Consider the following 27,787-nt stretch of genomic DNA (forward strand, 5'->3'; position numbering starts at 1 on the left):
TTAGACGAGCCAGTCGTGTCAAAGAGAGAGGCTGTGAATTTCATGGATTTGGTTATACCGGGAGGGGGAAAATATATCGAGAGATTAAAGGGAGGAACCCATTGTAGCAGAGCCAATGAAAAAATAATATCTAATCAGACCCGGCAAAGGTAGGGACGGGATAAGACCCACATTTCTAAAGAATCACATCAGCTGGAGAGGGATCAGGGACACACATGGAGGAGGCAAACGGGGGGAGAGCTGGCTAGTGGGAGCCTAGAAATGCTACAGAGCAAATCCAGGAGAGGCAGAGAAAAGTCGTCTCTGTGGAGCAATGCTGAGACACCACGAAAACGGGGACAAAAGGCTCAGGAGCTAGGGGAAGGCGAGGGCTGGAGCAAGCGGGCGCCTGACTTGGAGGTGAAGTTGAGGGGTCTCCAGCCCCCGTGCCCACCAGGCAGGCAGCCCTCTAGCAGCAGGAGCGAGGGCACGTCCAGCTCAGATGCCAGGGGTTTAAATCCTTCTCCTCCAAGTTTGTTCTCCCCTCTCCTTCCCCCCCCCCTCAAGCAAATGTGGTGAGTAAAATGGATTTTAGCGTTTAACCACCTCATCTTAGCCACGTAATGACAAGGCTCGTAATATGTAATCTACAGATTATTGCCATTCGAGAGTGACCACAAGTGGCATAAAAGAAAAAATAAAATAAAATCAGTATTTCTGCAAATGACAAAAAGGCTAAAACCAGCCCGTGCTTTAAGTGTTGAAGTTAGGGAGTTGCTGCTGCAGGATTTTATCGGGCGCAGGGAGCAGCTCAGCCGTGGCTCAGGTACAGCCCGGGGTGGCTCGACGGATTAAGTGCTGGAGACAAGCAAATGTCTGAGTGCCAAAGGGCAGAAAGCTGGGAGCAGGGTAGGGGCTCTGCCAAGCGACGTTAAAATACGTGCTTTAGGGGATGCTCCTGGTTTTTTTTCTTTCCTTCCCGCCCCCCCCGAATCCTGATGTTTGGGCCGTGTTCAGACGCTACCTTCTCTCTGTATATTTTTCTTTAGCAGAAAATAGGATGCGACTGCAGAAAACTAAGTCAAAGGAGCGAGAGAAAGTTTGAGCCGGACTTTAAATGATGCTGATTGCTGGGAGGGAGGAAAGGCATCTAAAGCTAGGAACCGAGGAGTAAAACTGATGTGAAAACAGCTTTTCACTTCTCCTCCAAGTGCTAATTTTGCTACTGTAAACAAACACTGAAGTTAGAAACAGCTGCAAATAGCCTGCCAGGCACCCAGGGCTCAGGGACCGGGCCGGGGGTGGGGGGGTGGAGGGAGGGATGGATGACTTTTGATCATCTCCCGGTCTGAATCTGAATTCCACCCAAACTTTGCTTTCTCCCGAAATCAGTGGCTGATGCTGTTTTTAGTTGTGGAGAAGGGTGTGTGTGTGTGTGTAGAGAAATAGGCATATTAAGAGCACTTCATGCGAGCCTATAGAGTGCAGGCAGCTCGGCTGGATCACTAATGCAACAGGAAACCTCGGGATAAGACTCAGCCTAATTAACAGTTTTCCATAGCTGAAACGATTTTTAAGAATCCCAATGGATTAGCCCAATATGTTCAGGTGTGAGGCTACGAGGGCCTATAACTCCTTTCACTATAATCTTATAACCTCCTTACCTAATTCCTTAGATTGCAGATAGGAAGAGTCTGACCCTGGAGGTCGTAAAGAGCTTGGTTTCATTAACCCTTCCCTCCCCAGCGCTGCTCCAAGGTTAACTGCGCTGGGCTGTGTGTTTGGGGGAGGGAGGGAGGGCAGAAGAAAGGGATTTGCAAGCAAGAGGGGTCGATCCGACCGGGGTAGGGAAGGCGGGGGGGGGGGGGGGGGGGGGAAGGGGGGAGGGCGGGCGGGCGGGCGGGCGGGCAAGGCTTAAAATGATTTCTGCTCCCTTCATTCCCTTCCCCTGAGCCAAAGGAAAAATGGAAAGGGAACTTTTTTCTTTCCCATGAACCGGGAGGTGCACAATAGTATGGACTTGTGTGAGACAATTCTTTCCCTTTACACTATTTCAGAGTTTTTTTGTGGGTTTTTTTAAAATATTTTTTTTCCCAAACGTGGAGGAAATGAAACATTCTAGAAATGTCAGATATTGCAAAAAGCAAAACGATCTCCATCTTTAGGACCAGCAGCAATCCCTTGAGCTTCTTGTCCGTAGTAAAGCTGTAATCTTTAAAGAAAAAAAATATCTAGAAAAGCTTCTCAGACTGTATTTGCCTGGTAACACACCTGGTTCATATTTTAATAGGTAGTTACATTATATTGATTCAGGGTACATCATTGATGTTGAAAGTTAATAACTCTCAAATTATATCTATCTGCCTACATACATAATTGCATACACAGTATAACACTGTAAGAATTTGCATTTTGCAGCACATTCTTTGTTCTTAAATCTTTTAACACATTGAATTGTTCCTTTGAAGAAAATGCTATTGAAGCACATGTTTAAGGAAAAGATGCTTCTAAACTATATGTTTAAGCAATGGAATTGTTGAGTGAAATATAGGTTTCTTTGTATTTCACACAAACCTTGCCATACGCCAATCTTAACCTATATATCCGACCTGGGTTTTTTTTTTTCCTTTTTTTTTTTTTTTTCCCTCCCAGTCAGAAGGCAGAAATATGTGAACTGCTGAGAGAGGTGGGTACTTTTTGGTAAGTATGTTTAGATATGATCTTCAGATAGATTTATTTTACTTTCAAATTCTTGGGATACTAATTGAGCTAGCAAACAATATCCCAGCTGAATGTCTCAGCTCCTTCCCTATTTAACAAGCTTTTAATATAGAATTATATTGCAGCCATCCTTCTACTAAACAATATAGCTGAGGAGTCAGCAAAAAAAAAAGTTAAAACCAAATTATAATTGCTGCCTTATATCTGACTCTTCTTCCTTTCTGCAGTCCTAATGAACTCTTTAAAGTTTTTTTCTTATTTCTGAGTGACAGATCAAAAATTATTAGCAGAATCAGAAGCAGATGGAAAGCTTGAAATAATGTGTCTAAATATTTCATATTGCTACTTATAATACTAGCCCCTTGTAAAAAGGAACCATTCCCTATTTATTCTGTTTATAAATACAGATAGATAGGTTCTTTTTTTCCAGGGCCTGCCTCAGAGATGACATAAATAGAGATTGAACTATCAGGAGGAAGAAAAAAAAAGAAAAAAAGAAAAAAAACCCAAAACCCTGGACAGGAATAGAGACAGACAGATAGATATGTAACTGTATCTGAACGATGTTACGTACCACATTAGGGGATGGTAAAAAAACATAAATAGATTGCATATTTATAACCTCATAATTAAAATATATTCTTATCTCTCTCCTCCGAAAGGTTGCAGCTTTCTCGGAAATATTTTGGTGGTGCATATTTCAAACTCTGTGTCCCAAGCTGAATTAAGATGAGCTGTTGTACCCAAGAGTAAACCACTTGTTTACAATTTTATATTTAAGTTTCAACTGCCTATCAATCACTATCATTTTCTTTATATTTCACCTACTGACATCTGGAGACTTTTATTAAAAATGGTGTTAGTTTATATCAAATTCTAATTTCTGTTTATAAGAAATTAGTCAGTATTATCCAAAACAATCCCTTGTGTTTGACTGACATAAATTGGATGAGAATTTTTCACATTCAAAGGGTTAAAGCTAAACTGAAAACTTTAAAGCAAAGGAATACCAGCAAACAGTGAAAAATGGCACGTCTGCTCTCTCTGGACAAGCTTGCATTATATCACATGTACGGAAGCTCAAATTTTTAAATCTAAGACCAGTTTTAGTTTTTAATAGGAAATAATTACATGGAACTTTGTTTCCAGAGAGAATGTCCCTTCCAGCTACAGTGTTTTGCTTTGATCTGAGCATTAGCTGGTAATAAAATAACCATATTTTGGATCCTAAGCATATTGATGCTTAAAGGAATGTTATGCTTTCAATCAAATCCTAACTTTAGATTATCCAAAGGTATTCATCCTTCTTTTGTCAGAAACCAATTTGCTCTCTTGCTCCTACAGCTACTCACATGTGTTTTAGTATACTTTTGTTGTTTTATGGTAGAATTTGCACTATTGAGGTGGAAAACTTTTCAATGGAGCAAGATCATGTTCCAGCCTGGCAATTTGGGCTGTTTCTCATACAGCTCCGCCATCCAGCCCTTCTTTACACTTGTTGTACACCACCACCACTGCTCATCTCTGAGGGTGACTACCTCGAACATCCTTGCAGCATTATTTTGTTTTAAATCCCTGGATTTTTATTTATCTATCTATCTATCTATCTATCTATTTATTTAATTATTTATTTTACCTGGGGAATCAATCATTTGGACCCATCCTGAACAATTAACCTCCCCTTTATATCACAGCCCCAAGTGCAGTACTTCATAAAGACATGAAAAGGACATCCCAGACAGCAGGACCCGAGCCCAGGCTTGTCACAGAGTATAAAAGGAGAGAGAAGGGGAGTTTTTATCTCTTTGCCCAGCCAGTTCTTAATAGTTCTAAGTTTCAGTGTGACAATGAAACAGTTTTGATAACATAGCTCATGGGTTTCTCTGCCACATAAAGTTTTCTTAATAATAAAAAAGAAGAAACTTTATCCCTGCTAAATTAAAATAGGGCAGATGTTGGATATGGTTCATATTAGCCAGCCTTTCACCCCTTTGCCCCTGGCACTAAAGTTCTGACTTTTTCTTTCTACTATGTCTGTTTCTAACTGGAAGGTATTATTCCTGCCTCGCTCTCTTCTCTATTTATTTTTTCAGCGTCTAAAATTAAACCTGTTCATTTAGTAATATACGTTCTATTTCAGATTGCTAAACCTGGCCAGAGAGGGGAAACACTTTCCAAAAAGTGATGCACCACTGACCTTAAAAGAAAACATAAGGCAGGGAAAGCTGTTCTTAAAAGGTTTATTTCTAGAGAATTTTGTAGCTCTGTTGACATTATAGGGATAATGGCTGTATTGCAATGGGCTTTCAAGGCCCAAGAGGTTTATGTTTTCTTCTGACCATAAGTATAATAAAATTTTAAAGGTGCACAAAGTCTCATCGCTTTAGATATTTAAAACTAGATTGAAAAAACCCTTGGGAAACATACATTATAGTGGACAGCCCTGCTGAGAAGGCAGGGGATAGAAAAAAAAAACCAACTACCCCAAACCCAAATAAACCCCCCTCCCCAGTTATTTCATGCTAGCTCTATGAAAATCCTGGCTATTCAACTCCCAAGGATAGCACAACTCTTTTCTCCAGGGCTGTGAAGATAGAATTTATTGTCCATTTGGAACGATCAAGTTTAGGCTAATAAAAGGCCTTCTGTAAGCAGAAATGCCCCAGCTGATGCTTGGCAGAGTTTTCAATGGTAGAGTTTATACAGGATGGGGGCTCTGCACTATTTGAAATTGCTCATATCTCAGCAGCCGAAGATGATTTGACACACAGAAGTAAATGTTAGTAGGCAATGGCTGAGGGTTAATCAGCGTTGCTTTCTGAACCGGGTGGTTGAAAGCAGGAAAAAGTGAAAGCTGCTCTCTCTAGCCCTTCCCTTTGCTAAGGTGCTGCTAACTTTTATGATTTTTCCCCCCCCCTCTTCCTCTTTTACTATCTGTCTTTGTGCCTGAGGGCCAGTGAAAGAACACTGCAAATTCTAGATTGCTTTCAGAGTTTCCCTTTGCTGATGATGGATTACCATGTCAATTTAAACGGCATAGGATTAATTTGTTTCAATGATTTCTCTTTAGGCTGAATGCCAGTCTTTTTTTCTATCTCTCTCCTTTTTCTTAATAATAATAATAATAATAATAACAACAACAATAATAATAATAACAACAACAACAATATCAATAATAATAATAACAATCCTTCTAAACCCCAAACACTTTTGATATCCCACATTAAAAAGACAATAATAGAAATAGACAAGTTAGGTGTAATGTTGCAACACAGTTATAGGTTTGAGAGTTTTTATCTCATTCTAAGGGGTTGAAGCATACAGTCAGTCACATTAAAATGAAATTGGATCCTACGTTTATTCAATAAATACTTGTCTTGTAGGTAATCCAGAGCAGAGTGCTTTTGACACATAAGGACTTAATTTGTCTTGGATAACAAGTTATTAATATGGCATATTTAAACTTGCCACCTACAATAAGGTCATTTAGATCTATAATACGACTTGCAAGAGAACTTCATAAAGCCAGAAACAAAGTTTGAAACTGCCTCCGAGTTGCGGAGCAGACGCACGGCTCACGGTTTGCTCTTTTCAGAAGAAAGTTCAGAGCAAGTAGAAGCCACCCAAATCCAAATGGTGTGCATCTGCTCTGCTTTGAAAGGCAAACGTAAATGGAGTAAGGAGGAAAAAAAAGAACCCAAACACACATTTTTGAATGTGTAAGCTTTAAAGCTGTGCTGCGTCTGCTAGCAAACTCATCGCAGCTTTGAAAGTGAAAAAACAACATTTGGTTCCGAGTGGAAATTCGCCTGCATTTGCACCCTACCTCTTCCATGTGCTTTGCAATTTACTTGCTTTTAATAATAAGTGAGGAAGTTGGAACATAATCCACCCATAAATGTTATTGCTGTAATTTGGCTGCGCTGTGTTTGTTCATGCATTAGCCGTATATGTAAAGCGAAGTGGGGATGTATGGTGGTGATCCCTGTACAGCCTGAACAAACAGAGATGTTTTGGTGCATGCTGGATTTCAGCCCCCAAATACTCTGCAATTGTTTTAAAACTTGGGAAGCTGGAGATGCGGTGTTTAGCGTCAGACCTGTCCTAACCAAACAATGCCTGCAAGAGGTGCATCAGGAGGGGAATATTGTGGGCGTGCTACACAGGACCTGTTTTGTGGCTGGTGCTTCGGTCTCTGAATTGTATGTGTAAGCTTTATTATTCTGCTTTTATGTATTAAGCTCTTGGTTGCTCTTGCCCTGGCAAATTCTGTCTCTTTAAGTAACTAAATCTCGTTTTTAAGCTCTTCTTGGGAAAAGGATGTTACACATGAGTAGAAAAATGCAGGCAAGAAAGGCTAATTGAATGAAAAGAGAGAATTAGGTTAAAAATAGAGTACAATCTAGTATCACATTTTCACTAGTGTAACCTGAAATGAAGGTGTCTCCAAGTCCCTAGTGATGCCAGAGTGTTTAGATGTTGGGCACAGATGGAGACACCTATTGAAATGTGTCTGAAGAAGATTAATAGGACTTGTCAGTGTTGGGAAAGCACTGCTTTGCTGTAAATTTCTACTAGCACAAGATGAATTACCGATGAATGCTCAGTTATCAACCCCATCACTATCATTGGACACTAAATCAAATTGAGCAGTTATCTACAATCAGAAAATTTCTTTTAAAAATAGGCATGCACCTTTAGGCTTAAACTCTTTAATAAGACAATATCCTCTATGGTATGTGTGTGTTCACGCAGGGATATGATTTAAAGTTTCTGTACAAAAAGCTTCTGTTCAGAAATGAACTTCAAGTTTAGTGTGAAATCAAGGCTGTCAAACAATAGAAGATATTCAGAAAATACTGGTTGTACGATATAAGGTTCTGCTGGGGGCCTGATCCAAGATGGATTTTCATACATGTCATTAGATTTTGGATCCGTCCCTATTTATGAGAGCTTTTTTTCATCACTCCTCTCCCCTTATTTTTGGTGATGATAAAAACCCCCTTCTCTCTACCTTAAAGACTGAGCATCCAAATCATATATTAATGCAAAATAGCTGTCAAGACTCAGGATATATCTATAATAATAATACCACCCTCCCAACATATTTAGGAAATTACAGCTTAATATAATGAAATATGTAATGAAAGAATCAATTAATAATATTTTAACTGAGAATATTTCCTTCTCGCCTTTATAAACGGGGAAACTGTCACAAGCAAAATTATCACAAGCATTTACCAGCCCACTGCTAAAGTGTATTAGCTGTATTTACCGTGTGATGCTGATGATGACAATGATATTAAATAAGTGTTATATATTTTTAGTTTCTAGGATTTCTTTGCCTCCCACCCAGGCATTTTATTACTTTATCCAAGGAGATTTATCGGGGCATGTTTTCTGAAGTCAATTTTTCCCTTTTATTATAGACAAGGGCAGTCATTTATGTTTAGGGAGGGAGACAGGTACAGTGCCTTTATCTGATCTGTGTCCTCAGCCACAGCCACCCTCTTAATCGACGGCAAATTCCCACTCTGGAGGATCAGGCCCTATCTGGGCTACTTCTCAGCCACGGAATGCATCCTTCCCTTCATCTCCATGTATCTTACCTGTGATGTATGCCACTTTTTGAGGAGGGAATAGTACGCTATTTACCACAAAGCACAGCTTCAAAGCCTTTGTGTGTTTCTCATCTCCAGCCAAAGCTGATTATTTAGCGCCTTAAAAATTTACCTGGGTAAAGGATAGTAGCAGTTACTGTCTTAATTTTTACATCCTAATTTTAATGCAGCAAATGCCCTGCATTAGGGCCAGATTCTCACTCACATGGAAATTATTAAGTTTAAGCAGAACAGAGCCGATTACAGCCAGCTACAGCCCGTGCCCTTCTAACACAGTCCCTTTACAGCATCCCCTTGTTTGTTTTTTTCTTTGGAGGGCATGATTCTTTAAACATGTTTGTTTTACACAGAGCAGCAGTTGATTCCTAACATTTTTTTCCCCACAAACATGTAAAGAGAATATTAATAGGGAATATTAATAAAGCTGAGTGCAGCACGATGCTAGTTAGATTGTAGTAGCTGAGAAATATGAACTAGTGAACATAATCCATAAACTCCATTTGGTTACTATAATACTCCAATCTGTATTTATTACAACCCCACTCTGATGCTTATACAACTGCAATTGCTAGATTTATACACTCTAATGGTTTCACAATAGGAAAAACCTGTGTTCTTTATCTTTCTTTTCCTCTTCAAAATAACCCCTTCCACATATACTTCAGGCTTCTCTGGACCTTGTCTGGGTTTAATCACAGGCTCTGGGACAAAATGTGCATTATTAAGAAATATAAATATTTTCAGAAGCAATCAAAGGGTTGAAAGATTGATTCGGCATGTAGATTGGGTTTAATTCGAAGCAGCTTTGTTCTAATGAGGACTACTGGGATACAAAGACGGCAGCCGCTTATGGCCACCAGTTGGGAACTTCGACTCGCTGCAGCAACCTGTCAAGGATTTGAAGAAACTGCCAGGTATTAGACAGCAAAGTGGTGGGGAAGCCAGTGGTCTATTGTTTTCAGCCTCCTTCCGAGGCTGGATTAGGATTTCATAGTCCCCATTTTACTGAAATGAAAATTAAGGTTAATTTCTTGCTGCCTATGGGGCCAAATCCTGCAGTCCCTCACTTGGGGAAAACCCCTACGGACTTTATGGGGGGCTTTGCCTAAGGGAAAGGTGGCAAAGCTTGGCTGAGCCCCAAGACCAGCACATTTGAGAGCCCCAAAGCAATTTTTACTGCTTCCAGACCTGGTGTGGTTGCTTTTGCGGTGACTTTTTCTGTTAAATTTTGCTACTTCCGCTCCTAGACATGATGGGACATTTTTGCACAGGGAAGTGTTTTTCCTTAAGGAGAAATAGAGCTCCATGTTGGCTTGGAAGCTCTTGTGTCCTTGTTGGGTGACCCAGCAGAACTGCCGGACCCGTCCTGCTTCCTGGGGAAAGCCTGCAACGTCCAACAAAACATCCTTGAGATGATGCTGAACAAAATGGAACACTTGATAGCTTTCCCCTCAGACTTAAAGTAACCCAACAGGAAAATTTCAGTGTGCACTGTGTGAGGGGGTGTCATGTCACAGGCACTTGGGGAGCACAAGACCCTGGCAGCTTTCCTAAATGTTGAGCATACAGTCAGAATCACAGTATATACAGGATCAAACACTGACTAGTTTCGCTCTCCCCTTAGCCCCCCCTTGCCTACTTTTGTCCATAAAAGCAATAGAAAGAGAGAAAGCTTGAATTTTCTGAACTGTTTCACCCATCCACAGCTGGAATTCCAAAGTGAAATGAAAATGCCTTTAAAATCAACCCTACATGGGAGCCTGAGAGAACAAGTTTTCCTTTGTTGTAGGGTATAGTATTATTTGCTGTAGGTTTTTGATATACATTCTAAATTAGGCCTGCAAAGGAATGCTTCATCTTTAATTCATCACTCTCAGCTGAAAGAGATTAGCAATGTCTAGCACGCACCCTTCGTATGGTGCTGACCTCATCAAGTATGGCCTGAAATTAATTAGCCTCATTCATTCCAAATGGAAAAGGATAATGGAGCTGCATTTTAGAGATGACCATCACAAATTGTATGCAGCATATTTAAAATCCCTCCCCCCTCACTCCCCTCCCCATTTAAAAAACTATGTAGATTAAAATTCTTTCCAGAACTTGCAATATGTCAGAGTTATCAAGGCATTAGGAGCAGAAACCACTCAGTTTTTATTTGTGGAACTGGGAGCCACATTTTGTGTGTGTGGCTGTAAAAGCTGTCTTAATGGCAGAACACCTGGAATTAATTTGACATTTCCAGGTGCTCTGGAAAACTGGGGCATCAAGCACTTGATGTTTAAACATTCTTCCACTGGCTTGCTTAAATCAATATGAAAGTGGTGTCCCTTTGTCATTCATACATGCAAAGTGCTAGCACAAACTCCAGCTTGGCTTCAGAGTCCTACATCACTCATAATCTAATTAGAAATCAGAGCAGAGCTGAAGCAGCATTCTTTGTGGATTCTTGGGCAGCAAATAGGGATACTTGTCTTTTGTTTCCCTCCTCGATTGCATCGTTCACAAGCTTTCACACCACATCTCTAAAGGTGGTTAGGTGCCTCAAGATGTTGACAGGCATGAAGGACAAGATTATTTAGGTATTTAGGTGCCTACCCTGGGTGATTTCAAATGGAATTAAGCAAATGGATGTTACTGGGGGAGGAGGAGGGGTGGGGGGTAGGAAAAAAAAAGGAAAAAAGCTTCCAGTGCATATGAAAAGCTCTAATTTGTTGTCCTAAACTCTAGCAATGTGGGTGATGTTTTTCCAGGGTAAAATTTCCTGCAGGGTAAATTTACTGAAGTCTGCTAATTTTTAGCGAGGTCAGTGGGTACTCGGTTTTGGGCAGCGCAGCCCAGCCTGGCAGCTCAGCCAGCTTCTCTGTGGCAGGGCACGGCGGTGGCGTGTGCCCTGGTTGCTTCCCAAGGGACAGGGAAAATAGTAAAGAATGCGGGATTTCCCACAGGAATTTGGAAGATGCCCATGTCTAAGACAATGTTAAGGATTGGGTCAAAATCGAGATCCAGCCTGGATTCCTCCATCTGAGTAGTCCTGTCTTGACCTACGAGTGCTAATGGATTGCAGCGACGCGGACCTTCCTCTCTCCTCACTCCTCAGCGTCAGATCACCAAGAGGGCCTGAGATAACGCTGTGAGTAAGAGACACATTTTTCCTCACATCAAATAATTCGTTGTGAAACTTCAGATTTTGAAACACCAAGGTCAAAATGACCTGTATCTGCAGTGCCATGGCTTGGGGAATGTTCCTGCAGTTTGTACATCCAAGGCTGGATACATAGGGAAACTGTTTTGTGATATGTGCTGTAAATCACCTCATACCCAGGAAAACCGAGAATTAATTATTTCTCTTTAACACAAACAAATATTTGCCTTCTAAAGACTCCATTCATTAAGACTGCCATTGAATCCAGTATTGAGCCCACTGTTATTAATCCTAAATGAATTCAAGTTTGTCTACCATGAACAAAGATGCTTGCCATCTGATAATCCAAATTTGCTCAGGAAAAAAGAATGAGCAAATGTTAGAAGCAGCAGGTGAAATCATACCACAGTTATTAAGCCTTCTTTCAGGGGGAGCACAGGATAGATTAAATTGTTATGTTAGGCCATGTTGTGAGTCCACGTCAATTTTGTTTGAGATCTTATCTTAGCTCAGAACTGTTTCCTCCTAAATTAAACTAAATGCTGAAGACATGAGAAGCATATTGACCCAAAGATTCAAAACTTTGGACTCAGCAGCCTTCTGATCTTTTGTCCACAGAGTATCGAGTTGTAAAGCTGTGGAATATTAAATAATCATGATTATCTTCAACTTGCCTAAGTTCATTTGTCATGCTGAAACACTGGCACGGATTTTCCTTATTTTTTTTTTTTTTTCAGAACGAGCCATTGATTCTGCCTGCAAGATGGTTTCATTTGCCAGTGATCTTGCAGACCAAGGTCCTATACTAACCTTAAGTCTCATGCACTAACCATGGTCTCTAATTCTGTCTCTGGTGCTCTTAATCTCTCTTTTGCAAACATCACTGTCCAATAAAGCAACAAACAAAAATCTTACAATCAAAATGACCGACCTATGCTGGTACTTCGATCAGCTGTTATCAGGCGCAAGCAGTTCTTGAGATTCAGAAATGCAGTATAATTCACCTGGGATAAGAAATCAAATTTAAAAATGAGCTGAACAGACATTTTTAGGAATAAGTAATTTTCTAAATAAACCAGGTTTTTAATTCCGCTTTTTCTATATTAGTACTGTAAATCAATAATAGTCTGCACTTGGAGAAACCAGATGAGTTTGAATTGTCATAATTAAATATCATCCTGTTTCTTGTAGCACAGCCAAACAAGGAATTTTACTCCTGCACAAGAATTTTCTCAAGTAGGGACAACTTACTAACTCATTACAGCAATGGTTTAAACTCCAAGTGGTTCCATCATTTTTTAGAAAACAAACCTCTACCAAAACGCATAGCACAATTCATCCCTGGTGTCAGAGCACTGAAGAGATGGAGTTACAGAAGAAATAATGTTGTTTAGATGTTTTTAAAAATACAAACATAATGATGATACATTAAATAATGTGATCTACTCAGCCGGACTTCTAATTATCTGCATGCAAACTGTGTGTTCATGGTAGACATTAACACTAAGCCATTAGTTTGAATGGGGAGAAAAACAAGGAGAGTGCAAAGCTGTGTATTAGCTTAAACAAGTAGGATGTCGTTGCAGCCTGAATTTGTTGATGACACCAGGCATTAAACAAGTAAATCTTCAGCCACTGAAGCAACAGTTCACTTACTTTCAGGAATGACATCCAGGAGGCAATGCAGTGGATTTACAGCAGTGGGTACCTATGGACTGATAATGGCCACTTAGCCCCAACCACAAAATAACGAGTCAAAACGGAGATTCATCTTTCCCCTGAAAAAAAGATGTTTTTATCTTGTTTTAATCTCATTTCAAATGTTCAAGAGTCTAGGTTTGATCTTATTGGCAGTGGGGAAGGATTTTTGTCTGTAAAGTACCAAGCTCATGGAATCATTTGGGCAATTTCTATTCTCACCTAGCAAAGACTATGGTACAAAAAGGCATCCAGCTCTCAAGCTGGAGGTTTCTGTGTGAGGTCAGGCCTTTCTGTGGGCTGTGGTTTGTTCCCAGTTGTACTAGGCATCAGTGACCTATAGTGGTTTTCCCTAAATCCCTGGACATTGCAGGTCCACACACACACACACACACGGTGAGCTCATGTGTTGAAAACAGAAGTGTGTTGAGTAGCCATCGTAGTTCTTTGTCCCAGCTAAATTATTTGGCTCCCCTTCTGCAATATTTTCTTTTCATACATCCTAATTCTACCATTTTTCCCCTAATAACAACATAAATGAGTACTCTATAGGTGTAATTATGATAGTAGGTCTTTTACTGCAAATACTAGAGGCCTGTAACCTGTAATTCACTTTTTCTGATACTCTTTGATTTTAACACTAGACACGTTATTTTAAAATGTTTAGGACCTGAAAGCTAAATTTATATAGTGATACATAATAGTAATGGAAACTAAGCTTCCTCCTTAGCTCAGGCTTTAGATCTATGTTGCATCTCTGCAAATTGGTGCCTTGTTCACCTATACATATTATACCTACCACTCCCATAACGGTTCCAGTATCAGAGTTAAATAGAAGGAAGCAAGACACGTCTCCACCTCTTTAATTTAAGGTAAGAATCAAGATGTACTAGCATGAAATGTCTTCTCTTGCATTATTCCATAGCAAATTCAGGGGCAATAAGGGCATTTGCCTCTCCACAGTGAATCTGCCACCTCTCTTGTAACACCAGCTACCTTTCTTTCCAGGGATGAACCATCACGAGACCATGATTGGAAAGTGTGGGGACCAAGCACACAGAGCTATGGCTGATGCAGCTGGTTCCCTGACTGTCACTGGGTGGTGGTTCAGCCCCCACTCACTGTGCAAGCTACCAGAGGCTGGAGAAACATTGTGTGGACTGTTCCTGTCCTGTCCTCTGCTCATCAGTGCTTTGAGTTATATGAAGCCCTGAGAACCAAGGCAACATGATGGTATGACCAGGTATTTTCTCCTCTCATGGCCTACACCAGAGGCACAGCACAAAGTTTCATCCTTTACTTCTGCAGGTAGGAGCTCAATCTAATTTACAGATTTAGTGTTAGTGATGAGCAAGACAATAATGCTAAAATAACTCATGTGAACCTTCGCCCTCTTTTAGAACTGACATTGTTCCATCATTTTCTCTCCATTTTCTGGATGAAGCAACCAGCATGAGGAGGGCATGCTGGTGCACATCCCGCTTAATAGCTGAAAAGAACAAACCAACAAACAGTTTTAATATGCTGCAGCTTATCAACATCCCAGTACAATAAAGGGTGAATGATATTTTCCATTGATTATTCATAGATGTACATGGATAGGCTGATAAACTGCCATTCAGTTCAGAGGCTGGACAGAAACAGATCACCAGCTAAAATACAATATTCGCAGTGGAAACCTTTATGGAATGTGTTCTTGTCCCAAACCCCTCCTGGAATAGGCACAGTAATGCTCCCTGAGACCTGGCAGCCCTTCTAAGTGAGCATATGGTCTGCTCAGCTCTTGTAGTACCAGTGCATGGTGAGCGAACACACAGCAATGTCAGAGTAAACAGGAGGCTGTTTAGTAGCATGAAATTCCGTGGCTACTTCAAACCTCATCGGTACTTCAGATATGGATTCTCCTTCTCTGCTGGAGCATGCACCATTAGCAGGAGAGGTAGGAGAAAACTGAGACAATCTCTTTGGGAGCGGATGGTGTCTGTAGGCATCTGCCATAAAGCTGATGCTGCTGTGGAAGGGTCCTGGTGTGTCAGAAGTTGCATTTTCTGGTGATGCTACATTGACTTCTTCATTTTTCTGAGACGTCCCCTGATGCAATGTAACTTGTACAGTAATTGGAATAGAAAGAGGGACCCGAAAGTAAAAATCCCATTGTTAATCAAGGCTGGCAAAGGGCAGAACATTAGCTGCAGTAATTGTATTTCTGAGGGATTCAACAAAGCCAGGCTTGTCAACGCTAGCAAACAGATCTGGTCCTGCCTCTGTGCTTCTCGCACTGGCAGAACATTGCACTGAAATCACTGGAGTAGGGATCAGGCCAGGAATGAGCGGCTGAGTTGCAAAGCAAATTAATTCCTGCCAAAAAAGTTCAGCTATGCTCAGAAGTATGTAAAGTGTCTGATTTGAGAAGTGTCAAGTAGCATTTGTGACCAATTATCCAAGATGAAGGGGGCAGAGCTATGTTTACATGTACTAATCTTCAGCCAAAGTTTGAAAACTCCAATTCATGGACACGCATCAAATTTCCTTTCCAGGCTTGGCATTTGCCTGTACGCACGCACGCACATTGCTTGGGGATGACAGAAAAACATGATTACAACTTGCAAATAATACAAATAAAAAAAAAAAATAATGCAAGGGGAGCTGCCACGCAGCAGCAGCCTGGTAATTAAGCCTATATTGTGATATGAGAAAAAAATCATGGACCACTGTGAGTAAAATAGCTTTATCAGCTGAGCTGAAATATGATGTGTGGTGTGTCTGTATTGTTATTTTTCCACAACCTGTGAAGCCCTGAGAAATGATCTACACAAAAGAATAAGAGGTAAAAGCTGCCTCTGCCATCTTCTGTTTAATTAACATAGGTATATCAATTTAATGCAATTAATCAAGATAGTAGGGATTAAACAGTAACTCACAGTTGACAACAACAGCGACCTTATCATTGCTATGGCATAGCAGAGCTACAAAATGGTAGTGGTGACTGGAAACACTATGAGTAAGAATGAGCTGGCTGGAGTTTTGGGTGGCTTTCAGAGCTTTATGCAGATCTATTGCAATCAGGGGCAGCTGATTTTTCATGTGGCTAAGTGTTTATCTGCCCCTGCCTTTCCCTTTCCCCTCTTGGACCTTCCAGGGTAACTCCCAGAGTGGCAACAACTTTTAAAGTGATTCCTCTTTCTTCTAACAGGTTCCTGATGCTGAAGGTCTGACCTTAAAACAAGCAGTGCATAGGGCAAGAATGGGTACCGCGGTGAGCTTCTGGCCTTCAACCCTTCCAAATGCAGCTATTTTAGTAAGCAGAACAGTATATTCATGATGGGTGAGGGAACAGAGCCTTCCAGTGATGGAGTTCTCAGCACGTTAACTCTGTCAGTGCTGGATGCTGTGGCCCTATGCAGGTTGCCTGTGTCTATTTAAGACCCTAAGTGCAGATTTGCTGAAGTCTGCAGCTTTCTGTAACTTCACGGCCATGCTTCAGTGCCTGCTGCACCTAAAACCCGAACCATTCTTCCTGGGGATTTCCAAGTAGATCTGGGATGTACTGCAATCACATGCCACTGTGAGTAGATCAGATTTGGATTTCTTGTCCGCAGGAGAGGCACAGCCTGGTTTGCTACAATGCAACTGTCCTCATTAATGTTCTTCAAGCCTTGATGTACTGGGACCGCCATTGTTGGGTAAGAAAATGGCTGAATTTTCTGGGCTCATTCTTTTGGCTTCAGAATGTTAAATTGGGTGATAATGAGTAGTAACTGTGTCCCTTTTTATGGTGTAGTTGACACTTGCCTTCTAGTAAACAGACACAGAGATGACCCTCCTCATTTCGCACAGGTCACCAAACAGCCCCTAGGATGGTAAGGGTTATTGGCCATTTACCAAACTCTGTTTGACTTGGGTTCATGGCTGAGAGATGAAAGGCACTATATTGCATTACCAGTCCCTGGGGCCAGCTGGTCTCCCTAAAGAAGCATTTCATTTAGCAAGGCAACTGCTGGCCTGTGTGAATCGGAGAGTTAAGAAAAAGAGGATGCAGTTTCAATTGCAAATGCTTCCTTAGGGCAGATGTCTTAAAGCCACACAGAAACTCACTTGCTTCTGTGTCGCAATAGTTGCTCCAGGACACCTAATGGCTAGTAGATTTTCCCTGTAATTAATCTCTCCTTCTTCCCACCAAAGCATTCATTAAGTTACTCGTGGTGTTTCTGCTTCTGCCCTATTCTGTTTTGCTCCATCGTCCTGGGGGAGATGCCCCACACCTGGGGCAAACCCGGTGCAGCTGGTATGAACTGTCACATTTTTTAAGAGCTTCTGAGTCTAGGCAGCACGTGCCTTCCTCATGTCCCAGATGAAACAAGGAGCCCTGGTATCACACTTAGAGCTGTGTGAAGTGAAGCGCCCTCCTGAACTTCCCGACTTTTTCAATGTCCTAGACCTGAGATGCTGACTGATTTTCTTGGCTATAGTCGGGTGGTCCTTACTATTGAGCTAGTCCAAGGGTTGCCTTTTTACAGGTGATGGATGCAGTGCTTAATGCTGCAATGGTTACAGGAAGCAGAACGTCTGCTGCTCAGACAGACCAAGAATTCAACCTGGGCCCATCCTGAATTTCTTACAATCACAAAAGCCACTATTGTTCCAAATTCATTAGCACTGGTCAAAATCCTCCGTCACTTTTCTCCCTCGCTGTTTGTGATGTGGATCACATGATGTTCAGAAGTTGCATTTGTTGTTTGATTGTTTTACATAATGGTTGTAATAGTGCAGCTGCTGAGTCAGCAGTTCTTCCTTTGTTTGTTTGTTTGTTTATTTAATACTCTATTGCCAGCAAGTTGTTGTTACCCAGTTCCTGCTGACAACCAGGGAACAGGCACAAGTCAGCTCAGAAAATGAACGACTAGAAGGTAAGTGAAAAGAATAGTAAATGCAGGCCATTCATGTGACAGGATCCGATTCATTTTTATGCCAGGGAGATTTTTTAAATGGGACTTCTCCCAGTGGAGAGCTCACAGTGCTCAAGGCCTGCTTCACTATAAAGACAATACATAATTATTCAGAGCTTATTATTATTTTTTATCACTCATTTTCCAGTCACACAGAGCGAGGGCACAGATGAGATCGGGACCTAGTTTATTGCTGTGCACTGTACAGATTGTACAGTAAGCTGTACTGTAAGAGCCCTATAAAAGGTGTTAACTGTCTGCTTTATGGAGGCAGGCAAATGCACCCAGGCTGAAGGTTGAAGCGACAGGTCTAAGGTGATAGAACTCAGCAGCAGCAAAAATGGGGACTCGGCCTGAGACCCTCTACCCTGGGATCCTGCTACTTAGACATCTTTTCACGTTTATTTTGAATCACTGAAACAATGAATTGAATAAGTGCCATGTCCTTTGAAGCACTATTTATTGTATTTATAGAAAACAGATTATCTGTTCTCTCAGGCTAGTGGAAATTATTAAGAGTGATAAACTCATCAGGAAAAAATGTAGGTTGGGTGTGACGGAGAAACTTGTGTTTTATTCCACAGTGCTGTCTTAATCTCTGGTTTTGGTATGATAGACTATGTGGTCTCAGTGATACTGCACCATCCTGTTCCCTGCTTTCAGGCTGGGGTCACAAGCTGGATTTGGAAGAAGCAAGTTCCATGCAGAGATATGACTGGAATATGAATACTATTCCAGGGTAAGTGAATTATTTGTTTAATTTGGGTTTTATACAATGTATAAAGTCCATACAAGGTCTGTTGTTTATCCTAGCCTGGTTGTGAAACTGTATTTGACCACTACTTGTTCAATCCAATAAAACATACCTGTGTACCACAGCAACACCTGCTTTATTTATATATTAAAATAATTTAACCAGGTCAGCACTTTGGGATTTAGCATTTCATTCATAAAGGATTGTATAACACACACCAGTTGTGCTGCTATCTCTCTACTTTCTGATGAACTGGGTGATTTTCTTAAGCCTATTTATATTTTCATTTATTGTAACATTTTTTTACATTCTTATTTGAATAAGTGAGACTTACAAAAATAATAAGAGCTAAAAAATAGCTCTCAAAGACTGAACAGATAATCATTATAATTTTCTCTTTAGTACTTGCAAGGCTTGGGTTATCTTATGCAACCTTTCTGTGTTAACTACTCTTTGTTACTTCTGCTCAGACACAGATGGTAGTGAGAATGGATAATGTGTGTTATAGGTTTCTTTACAGATGAAACCAGTGAACTGTCCTGAAGTCTAGTAACCACTCAATACCAGCAATTTGTACGACCCTCTGTGCTACTACTGTTGCTTTGAACCAATTTGTTTAGTCATTTGGACTAATTATTCAGACTCATTCCTTCCTGCTGCAACAGCAGTGATACAGCAAGGTGTGTTTTAAACCATGCAGTCATTGACATCCTGGCTTTCATGAGGGGTTATTCTTGTCTCGGAGATGAATCATTAAAATGCCCATCTACAGATTCCAGGTGAGTTACTCAGATTTGGATGCTTCCAAGTAATACACAGAAAGGTGCTGAGAAAATGATGACTCTCTGCCTAGTAAAAAAAAAAAAAAAAAAAAGCTCAGAAAAGTAGATCGGAGCAAATTACAGGTACTAGTGCTTAAAATCTTTCTAAGGACACCTGGGGCCAAAGGGCTTCTGCCTTCAAAAACGTGTGGCCAACAGGGATGCACAGTACTTGCTTTACTGACTGACCCATCAGCTGCTCTCTGTCCCCAGAAACAGTTCAGGAAATGACTGAAAGTATCTGAAGACATAAAAAGGATAATTAAGTTTCATTGTGGGAATAAGAGGGTAATCTGTCCAGACAAATCTAGGACCTAGTATTGAAAACTGTAGTATCTGAATATAAAAAATGAGTAATTTTGAATAAAGATGTCTATCAGGACTGTAAATTCAGAGAGTAAAAAAGTAGCTTTGCTTAATAGACCATCTCTCTCTCCATCTTTCTCTAACTCATTTTCTTGTTCTTTTTCTTCCTTTTGTGTTATTGCAAAAAACCGCATGTAAAATCTGATACTGAGAATGCTTTTAGCTTCATTTCAATCTTCTTTTCTCAAAATGTTTTGTTCCACTGTGAAGATTCCCCCTACAAGATAACCTTAGCCGTGACCGCTCTAGGCTGGCGGGGCCACTTATTTGCAGAGAGAACAGCTATATTTTGAAGGAGTCTCTGAGGCAGCCAGGTCCCCACTCTTCGGCGGCTCTTAAAAATGTTTTTGAGCTGGCATGAGAAATCACCTGGGACTCAGAGCAGATCACAAGGTGCTTAGGACAGTATTTTCTCTGCACCTTTTTTTTGCTGAGCAGAATTGCTGCACTATAAACAAATGTGAGTTTTGCCTCATTCTTAGATACTGTGAGTTATGAAAGCCCACTCTAGATGTAATGAATGTATAGATCATTTTGACCAGATCATAATCTATTAGTAAATAATGTTCCCCGAAAATGTGTAGGTGAAATAAAGAACTTCTTGCTACTATTGCTGTATTTGTATCAAGGATTACTGATGATGCCAACATGATCCCAAAGCTTTGTGCTACTGATGTTTAAATACAATGCAGAACTAACTACAGGGTTTGGTTAGCAAATTCCTTCCTGGATTAGGATATTTGGGATAAATGCAGGAAACACAACCTGAAACTGTACAAAGCTTACCTGTCTTCAGACTTTATCACAAACCCCGCACTTCAGTTGGCTGACATGCTCACTAACATTTATAAAACTTTTCCATTAGGCTCCCCTGATTTTGGTAGTGATATTAATAAAGTAAATCACACAGGAATTTTCAGAATGAGCATGACCGATACAGCAAACCTTTTTAACACCTATGACTTCTTCACTGTCTGTGGAGGAAGCCCAAGGATACCAGGTTGCCTAAGACCCGTGGCCAATTGTCAGCACAGTCTCCAGGCCATGGGAAGGTTAGGTTTAAAGAAGATAGCACTTAAGGGACATCTGTGTGACACACACTACAGTGTCCAGAGATTGGTGTCTATGTATTTCGCTCTAAATCTAGCGAGGAAGTCACTAGGAAAAAAAGAGAAAGAAGCACGGGGGAATAAAAGTACTTTTGAAAGAGAAGAAATCTACATTTCAATGAAAATCCTTTCAAGGCATTTCAAATAAGAGTCTGAGAGAAATAATTACAAAGTTTGGAGAGAAAGAACGTTAGCTTTGATATCTTTTTCTTCTATGAAGCAATTAAAATAAGCAATTTTTCAAATACTAAGCAGAAAATTACTAATGGCTGAACCCAAAAGCTTTCATTTCCTTCTTGGGGCCTTTATTCTTCTAAAAAAAGACAAAAAAAATGTGAAGGTGGTTTTCCAGATAGATTAATGCATAAAGCAGTCGCTAGTTGGATGTCATAAAAACTACAGCAGCATAGAATAGCTGAGATTAAGAGCTAGATTTAAATCATGCAACAGTCCAGTTAATATCAATGTCTAATTAAGAAATGCATAAGAAGTCTGTAATGTTGATTTGATGGAGAAAAACTCTAATAGGGTTTCTTTTGGAATTTTCCATTTCAATTGCTGTGTAGACTTTTAATGGATGTCCTATCCAGTCTTTGGTATTAGCAGGAATCATCCTCAAATTAAAACCAAGGCCTAAAATGGAACACAGGTAGACAAATTAGCTCATCTGCGAAGCAGTCTGGGTAGAATGACAATGTGAGTTCAAGCCGAAATTTTAGTACAAATAAAAGAGAACAAATGCCTCCAATCTGGTGTGGAAACCCTACCTGCTTATCATTTTAAACAATGGTAAACCCTGTAATTTTAAACAATGTAATGTTAACCCATTTCCCCACCTCCCTAAGCCTGCTGAAATCCCTGACAATTCATACTTAGAAATCTAGACCACTAAGCATTATTAATTAGTCTTTTTAAATAGCAAGGCTTTCTGTAGTTATGTATATCAGTAGTATGTAGAGGTGGGCTCTTTGCTTGCGATGGGATTTAGAGCACACTGTTCCCCATCACTATCAATGAATGCCATTAATCTCTCGCTCCTCTCTGGGCAACTAAAGCTCTTAAACATTTTGAGCAAAACTAAATGCGCAGCATCCGCTGTGTCACACAGATCATCCAGGACATTTGGTCTCTAGATAGGAAAGGGGAACTGGCTTTATGCTGCATGTTACTAATGCCCTGAAGTTGTTAAACTAGGAGCAGTGTAACAGTTAGTACGCACAAATCCACATTGCAAAGAGAGAGAAAGCATAGCACTGGATTAAAGCAGCAGTGTATTTGTTATCACCACTTTGTTGTTGACCCAACAAATCCGGAGGGAATTACCTTAAGAATCCAGGAAGACAGCAAACTCGGAATAACCCCTCTGACCCAGGCAGCAAGCACACTGGGGAGTAATTTTAAAGTTCATTAGAAGACATTAAAATACAATACATTGGCCATGGTAAAGTGAGGCATATGATTCCATCTGTCTACATATTTCTTTCCAGTACTAAATCCATCTAAAGACCTTTCAGAATTATATCATTGTCTTGTCACTTAGCAAACAGAGAGTGGAAAAGGTAAAAATCAGACTAACAGTGAAAGTTCAGCACTTCCAAGTCACCACCATTGCCTGAAATGTCACAGTCCAAATTCATGCCTGACACTACTCCATTGATCAATGAGGCACAAATATGTCATATTAAACAGTGATACCATGGCCCTGGGGGGTGCCCCAAGGTTTTTTCTCCTTGAAAGAGATGGGAACTAGGATGTTATCAGTAAGGCATTTGCCTCCTGAATGATACAGAAGGTCTAATGTGAGGACATTCAGGTCATCACAAGAGTCTGATTTTTTTTACCCCTCTGTCTTGACTGTGTGGCTGGGCAGGTACCACGGGTAAAGATGCTTCTAAATAATGTGTTCAAATGGAGCACTGCTCTAGCATGGTGCTTTGTCTGCAAGCTGTGTTGGATTTTGCAACACTAAAAAAAAAAAAAGAGAGTATGAAGCAGGTTGTCTTTAGCAAAAACATGCAACAGACAAAAAAAGACAAACTTGAACTTGTCCAACACACTTGAGAATGGCAAATTCTGTTACAGTTTTGCTAAATGAGAGGAAAATTTCTCCTTTCCTCCATAAACCCATCCTTTTAGACATTACTGCAGTCATGACCTCACTGCAGTTCCTGGCTTCTTTCTGAAAAGATTAACATGAACTAATACACCAGTGATCTCATCACAGTGTAAAGGACATCTTACACAGGGAGGGGGGGGGAATCAGAATTTCAGTGCTTCGTTTGCATCACGAGCAGAAAAAGCACTATAACTTCATCGTGGTGAAATACAAAAGGTACAATTCCAGACAGTCATTTTTCATCTTCTTATAAACTCTTTGGATTTGTCCTACCTGATCCTGCCTGTCACACCTGTCATCTTTTTAGCTGTCTCCACATCTGTTTTCTTTCCTCTTTTCCTGCCTTTATCTATTCCTTCCTACATGTTTTAATGTATCTATTTGAGTCACATACACTACTATTCTCAACTACATCCAAAACACATTTTGCAGAGTATATACAATCATGTTACACAAAAGTATTCACACATACCTCATCTATAGCTTATGTTATTCTGGATAAGAAAATATTTCCTACTTTCCAGTATTCAAGATGTGGTCTCACCAGTGCTGAGTACAGGGGGATGATCACTGCCCTGGTCCTGCTGGCCACAATATTTTGGATACAAGCGAGGATGCCATCGGCCTCCTTGGCCACCTGGGCACACTGCTGGCTCATGTTCAACTGGCCATCAGCCAGCATCCCCAGGTCTTTTCCCACTGGGCAGTTCCCAGCCGCTCCACCCCAGACTGCAGCGCCGTGTGGGGCTGGTGTGACCCACAGGCAGGACCCGGCACTGAGCCTGGTTGAACCTCACACAACTGGCCTCAGCCTGTGGGTCCAGCCTGCCCAGACCCCTCTGCAGAGCCTCCTGCCCCCCAGCAGATCAACACTCCCACCCAACTTGGTGTTTGCAACAGACTGAGAGTGCACTCCATCCCCTCATCCAGATTGTTGATAAAGATATGAACCAGAGCCAGCCCCAGCGCTGAGCCCTGGGGACACTCCGTGTGCCCGGCACCAGCAGGATGTGACTCCATCCCCACCGCTCTCTGGGCTCGGCCGGCCGGCCAGCCTTTAACCCTGGGCAGAGCACCCCTGGCCCGGCCACGAGCAGCCCGTGTCTGCAGGAGATGCTGTGGGAGACGGTGTCAAAGGCTTTACTAAAGTCTAGGTAGAAAACATCTACAACCTTTCCCTCAGCCACTAAGTGGGTCACCTTGTCACAGAAGGAGATCAGGTCAGTCAAGCAAGACCTGCCTTTCATAACCCCATGCTGGCTGAGCTCGATCCTCCAGTTGTCCTGCACGTGCCCAACCCCAAATACTCTGCAGATGATAGATCCGCTTCAGTGAATCCATCAGTGATGAATATTAGATGAAAATACATACTGCAGCATCAGAAGTCCAAAAGGCCAAAGGAGCAGTGCAGAGCACGTTACCAACAAGAAAACAGTGGGTGAAAAGCTGTTGTAATTCCTGGCCCCAGGAGCCTGTCTGAAAGTGCAGACTTCCCAAGGCACAGGGGAGATTGAAAACTCGGGATGCTCAGCAAGGTCTCATTCTCCCTGAGATGTTCCAGGACAGCTCAGTCCAGACCAAAGGAGCTGGGCAAGGTCCTCGGCTCTGCTCCAGGTTCATTGCTCTATTGATGGTGAAGAAGTATTTGTAGTAGATCAGGACCTTGAAAAAAGACTGGCCTACCAGCTGAAGCTGTACATACTAAACCATATATTCCCCAACTACAGATAAAACAAATGGCCAGTTTTAGCCTAATCATCACTTCTGCCAAAGGAAAGAGAAACTCTTTGAGGTAAGTTCCCTTGGATATAATTCTTTCTTTCCAGGTTAAAGAAGGGCTGCAGCTAATACAGATCTTGAGTCGTAATGTGGATTTGCACCTTTCCTGTTAAATATAGCTGGTTCGTGTCCAAAGCATCACTTCTATTCCTAATGCTCACTTATATCGTTACAACTTCTACATTAGTTGCAGGTGTGAAATGCCAACTGATCCACACTTCTCTTGCTGTCAGCAGGAGAGTAATGTATGTCAAAGGCATGATTCTCAGAGGTGAGGTCACCAGGATCTCCATTTGCACATCTGCTTTGCTAAACACAAAACTCTGGAGATTTGCAAAGCTCCAATACACACAAAATGGGATGAGTTCACTGGGGGCCATACGTAAGAAACTGTTTGTGCTTCTTATTTAGTAGGTAGGTCAGAATTTTCCCTCTGTACAAAATATTTGCTGTTTTACAACAGGCAGGCAGCATTTTGCTAGTCTTCATAAGTGGATACTTGTATATTTTATATTAATAAGGAAAAAGGCTAGACTACTCCATGTTACATGATACAAGAGAAGTCAGGTTACCAACAGGTTAAAAAAAGAGCCTAATACATTAAGCAGCTTCAGAAAGATGCTAATATTCAGTGTGTGTCCCTGCTTGGACAGGTATTGAGACCATGAGACTGCTTGATCAGAGCTCCTGGAGGGACGCTGCTGCTGGAGCCTGCCTTACACAGAGGCATCCAGATTTAGTTTTGAGGGCTCCAAGTGTTCAAATATTTCTACTTCCTGCTGTTAGTGGAATTTTTTTCATACCTCTGAAAAAGTCTTCTGATTGTAATGTGTTTGCACTTGATGCCTAGATAATGGTTCCTGCTCAGGGACATCTAATACAAAATATTTTCTGCTTTCCATGTTTTACATGAGATCAAAGATTAACATATATATATATATATATATATATACCCCCCTAATTCTTGATTTCTGCTAATCTATAATAGCCTTTGGTATCTGCAATAAAAATTCCCATGAATAAACTATACAGACTTTTTTTGTCTTTATGTATGGTAAATATTTGGTCCTTTAATGTCATCTGGTTATGACATCATGATTCTGCTTATTCTGGACTTATAGGACATTTTAAACACATGCATCCAATCCTCATTCACCACTCTGCACTGTAGTTTTCCTACCTCAGCTGACTATTTCTAAAGTTTTTTTGGATAGTGGAACCAAAACTGATCTTAATATCCAAAATTTAGTCATCAGCTGTATGTTTTGTTACATGGAATTTAGACCTACCATCCACATAGTGACTCAATTTGAATTAAACCCAAGCGATTTCAAGACCCCATAGCCTACTGGGGAAGGCCATGAACAAAACACATGGGTCAGAATGTTTCGTGAACATCTGAGATCCCAGCCCTGAGACTATGCTGCTCAAAATGAACATCTCCTTAAGGAAGCTAAAAATAATTTCCACAAGGATCAGAAAAGATGCACTTCTAATACTGAAGAAGAGAAGCACTTGCTTTTTTTAAAAAAAAGTTTGATTCTGGAAAAAACTCATTATGTTAGTATGTTAAAAGAACTGTGCTGTAGAAGACAGGGTGGCTAATATGGCTCTTCATGGAAGTGGCTATTGAATTGAGGCGTCTTTTTTTCCCCTGAAATTTACACCAGAAATTCAGAGCAGAAGTTTGTCATGTTTCATCAGAATGACTTCATTACTTTCCTGAGTAATAAGAATTACATTTCTTTCCCTGGGCTGTAGAATATAGACATAATAAACCCATGAAAAGAAATGGGGAAAGAGATACTGATTTCCTTGGAATGAAATACAGAAAAAATGGTCTTGAAAAACAATTGACTATAATATGCCCTGGATTTTTAAAGAAAGTTTAAGGAAACATTTTCCCAGTACATGCCTATTAGTTTTATTTCCATTTTTGCCACATATAATTATGAGAAACTTACAGACAACTCATAAGATTTTTAGTTTCTGTTGAGAATTGCCTTTTCCAAGATAATTCTGTATGTTATTACTTTAGCCCACTGGGTATCATGCAGGCAAGGTGTAAGATTATGCACATGAATATTTCTGTCTACCACTTACGTGTGCTGAGACAATATCAGCTTATTCTTTCTCCTGTCATTGGTCCTTGTTCCACAGAGGATATTCTTAATTACCAGCAAGACAATTTGGTAATATCATGTAAAGTGTTGCAGCATCATTTCTGTGATGATTTACACCTGCTAAGGATCTGATCACTGCATTTTAAACTATATTTTAAGTTCAGAAGACAGAGATTTTTTTTTTTTTACAGGACACTTACTATTTTGAATAGAAATACTCTCCTCTGCTTAATTTATTGGCACAGTTCTTCTAAGTGATACAGAGCTTTTCAACATGAAGACACCATTTTTGTACATTTGTACTGCTCTGAAAAATTTAGAGCATACTTCTGTACTGGATTAAATCAACTCAAGTCTAAACACCTAAACACTGTTTTTGACAACTAGGCATGAATGACATACATTTACAGGGATTCTAAAGAATACAAAACTAAAAATATCTCAATTACGGAACAAATTCACTGTATTCCTTCCTCCACTTTGTGATTATAGTAATTTATATATATATATATATATACACACACACGTTTAACCCTTGCAGGTTTATGCCTGAGTCTGCTGGAAATGCTGGAAACGATTCCGTTAACCCCAACAAACTCTGCTTTACATCAG

General features: G+C 40.6%; 1 long non-coding RNA gene across 5 annotated transcripts in view; it reads left to right on the top strand.

The window, feature by feature from the left end:
* LOC121090944 overlaps window positions 1–24,068 on the top strand; it is a 32,530-nt gene extending 8,462 nt beyond the window's left edge. The window contains exons 2-5 of one of the 5 annotated variants that reach the window (XR_005828784.1): window positions 2,632–2,679; window positions 11,267–11,451; window positions 12,201–14,033; window positions 14,170–24,068. This is a non-coding gene — a long non-coding RNA (uncharacterized LOC121090944). Of the gene's footprint in view, window positions 1–1,893; window positions 11,452–12,200; window positions 14,034–14,169 lie in introns of those variants that run through there. The other 4 variants (XR_005828786.1, XR_005828783.1, XR_005828785.1 and 1 more) reach the window with 4 other exon arrangements.
* Window positions 24,069–27,787: the final 3,719 nt, after the last annotated feature.

Source organism: Falco naumanni, chromosome 7, assembly GCF_017639655.2.
Source record: "Falco naumanni isolate bFalNau1 chromosome 7, bFalNau1.pat, whole genome shotgun sequence".
NCBI classification, from domain to species: domain Eukaryota; kingdom Metazoa; phylum Chordata; class Aves; order Falconiformes; family Falconidae; genus Falco; species Falco naumanni.